This window comes from Myiozetetes cayanensis, unplaced genomic scaffold (assembly GCF_022539395.1).
Source record: "Myiozetetes cayanensis isolate MyiCay16 unplaced genomic scaffold, myiCay2020 scf12, whole genome shotgun sequence".
In the NCBI taxonomy this organism is placed as follows: Eukaryota; Metazoa; Chordata; class Aves; order Passeriformes; family Tyrannidae; genus Myiozetetes; species Myiozetetes cayanensis.
In genome coordinates, this window is record NW_026086826.1 from 12,981,322 (window position 1) to 12,984,932 (window position 3,611).

The window sequence follows — 3,611 nt, forward strand, 5'->3', positions numbered from 1 at the left end:
CGCCCCAGCCGTGATTGTGCCGCCGCCCGCCGCCCGTGGCCCTTTAAAGGGGCTGCGCGTCACGTGGCACCGCCGCCCCTCCCCGCGGCCTCGGCCCGCCCGGCACCGGCACCGGCAGCGGGAGCGGCACCGGGAACGGGACCGGCACCGGGAGCGGCACCGGCACAGCGCCGGGGACGGCACAGGGACCGCCACCGGCACCGGGAACGGGAGAGAGCGGGACCGCGATCGGGAACGGCACCGCGGGGACCGCCGCTCGCAGAGCCGGGAACGGCCCCGCCGGGGGAGCTCGGAGATCTGACGGTGCCACCCCTGCCGTGGGCACGGACACCTTCCACTGTCCCCGTCCAACCTGGCCTTGGACACTTCCAGGGATGGGGCAGCCACAACTTCTCTGGAAATTCCATCCCAGTCCCTCTCCACCCTCTCAGGGAAGAATTCCTTCCCAATATCCCATCTAACCCTGCCCTCTGGCAGTGGGAAGCCATTCCCCCTTGTTCTGTCCCTCCGGGCCCTTGTCCAGAGTCCTTCTCTAGCTCTCCTGGAGCCCTTTTAGGCACTGGAAGGAGCTCTAGGGTCTCCCCAGAACCTTCTCTTCTCCAGGCTGAACAACCCAAAAACACTATCACATTTTCTCCAATTTTCTTCCACCCCTGTAGCTCTGAGCAATGCTTCATCAGTCCTTCAACATTACTGGGATTCATCCCAGTTGCTCACACCAAAGAATTTTCTCAGTTTTGCTCGCCTCCATTCATCCCCATCTCCCAGACAAGGATGCTGTGTACCCATCCCACCCTCTGGTCTCCTGCAGTGAGCCCTGTTTGCTCACATGTTCCTCTACGTGACCCAGAACAAGCTCACCCACCTCTGCTATCACCTGGTAGCAACAGGACAAGGGAAAATGGTTTTAAACTGAAGAAGCCTCCATCTAGATTACATATAAGGGAGTTTATTACAGTGAGGGTGGTGAGGCCCTGGCACAGGTTGCCCAGAGAAGCTGTGGCTGCCCCATCCCTGGAAGTGTCCAAGGCCAGGTTGGACAGGGCTTGGAGCAACCTGGGATAGTGGAAGGTGTCCCTGCCCATGCCAGGGGGTGGAACAGGATGAGCTTTGAGGTCCCTTTCAACCCAATCCATTCAGTGATTCTATCTCTGGGTTTTAGCATTAATGCCTTCCAGCTATTTACTGGACACCACAAAGACCTGTGTTACACTTCACTGTTACAAGTGGAATGATGGGTTCATGTTCAGTTTTTCCAGGACACAGGGAACCCCAATGAACCAAAAATGAACGTAGGAATTCAGGGAAGAGCAGGGAAACAGAGGGCAGAGGGCTTGGCTTTTTGAGAAAGACCCCACCAGACCTTGACCAGTCAATGTAGGAGCACAAGAACTGTGCATACGCGGTGTTTTGATGATAGAAGTTTGGGAATAATATAAATTGGGATAAAGACATCAAGGATAACTACAGGGACAGTTTAATCTTTTAGAGTATTGCAAGTTTAATTTTTTTTTTAGTTTAGTTTTAGCTTTACTTTCACATTACAGTTCTGACTTCATTGTTAAAAATAGCTCTTAATGGACGAGTCCTTGCAGCCATTATGAACCCACTCGGATCAGTCACATGGACGTGCTTCCAAAAATCAAAGCCTCTTAATGGCTTTTTGCCAACACAATTAAAGACTTAAAATACCAAATACTTTATACTGAAATAAAATAAAAAATCCCACATGGAACAATTGCTATTAAAAAGGCTTCTTTTGAAATATCTAATAATAATTTTTTGGATGCTTAACACAGTGTTGGTTCTGAGTGATGATTTCTGCTATTTTCTCTGTTGGGAATGGGACAAACTTTTGAATTGTGTTTGTTCCCTCATAGTCTGTAACCACTGCTGACATGGAGAGAATCATACAAGTCCAGGCCGCTCTTTGAGGTCCCAGTTATCCAAGTGCAGGGAGCTGTGTGACCAAACATAGAATCATGGAATGGTTTGGGTTGGAAGGGACCTTAAAACCCATCTCACTCCATGGGCAGGGATACCTTCCATTAGGCCACATTGCTCCAAACCCCATCCAACCTGGCTTTGAACACTTCCAGGGATGGGGCAGCCACAGCTTCTCTGGGCAATATCTTTGGAGCCACAAGTGCCACTAAATCCAATGTGCCTTAATGACTCTACAAAAGTTACATGGGGCAATATTCCCTTAAATGTCCCATTTGTTCTAAGCAATTTATTTCTGGGACAAAAATGTAAGACGTAGAGCTCAAATTCTGACATCAGAAAAAAAAATCTGAAGTGAAAAAAACAAAATAAGTAAACCACAGGAAACAATTCTTCACATTTATAAGGCACTTTCCATTTCTACTCCCTTCCTACATCTTTAATACTACAAAGTTTGGAGACATTAATAACATGTGACTTTTGAGACGTATTCAAAGGGCGTAGAGAGCACATTCCAAAGTGACCACACACAGAATGGCACCAGAGAGGAACCAGCCATGCTTTCCAGCTGTTCACAAATCAGAATTCCTGTCTCTGAAAGGTCTCCAGAATCAACCATCTGGGAACTCATACACTTGCTGCTTCTGACATTATTTTTCCTGCCTGCTTTACGCCGTTTGGAAAGCTCATCTTTTAAAATAGCTGTGCCACGGTCAGCACCAGGCAGGAGGAGGAGGAGGAGTTTTCCACAGAGAACTCTTGGCAGGGTGGGCCTAGAGCCCAGATTTTCAAAGGGCTTTTGCTGCCTAAAGCTGTAGGTAAGGGCTCAGTGGGATGTTCCTAAGATTTGGTGCTGCATGTCTGTGCTACAAGTTACTGGAAAACTTCTGAGAAAACTTTCTTTGCATACTCAGTTTGCACACAGAACAACTTCTCTCAAAGTTTGGCTATTTCTTCTCCTCTTGTCCATGTCAATTGGATGGTTAATATGAATAATTTGGAAAAAAAGCGCCAGAATTAAAGGTCTTTTCCAAACATAGCTGTAAAAGGATATATGGACTCTGTTTTTCAGGGTGTTGCTTGATGCTACAACTGAAGGTTCTTATTTGGTTTGGGATACACCTGAAACATTACAAAATTCCTCCTAATAGTAAATAATGTGCAGTTTTAAAATTATTGGAAATGTTCAAAAGCCCTTCTTATTTCTCTGTATTAACTGCCTTTAAAGGTAAATTCCTAATTCTGTTCTCCTGCAAATACTGGTAACATGGAAAATGTTCTCACCAAGCAGGAAAAGGGCGTTTTTTGTTATTTCCAGCACACAGATGGCGAAGAACATTTTCTCATTGTAAGAAAAGCCTTTTGCATGGTTTATAAAGATACCCAAATGTAAAACTCAGTGCACAACAGATCAAAATCAGTGTGGAGGGGTTGAGATCAGTGAGAGGACAGAGATCTACAACTTGTAAGTGCCCACTGCGGTTGGGATTAGGAAGAAAATCGACAGGAATGCAGTGTTTCATCTCAAGCAGCCCCACTCTCGAGTGCAAATATTGTGAGTGATTTCCAAGCCCCATTGTAGCTCAAGGCAAACATTAATTCACTGATTAGGAACCAGGAAAGCTGAATTTTGCCACTGTTCCTACATCTGGGAACTCAGAGCTAGA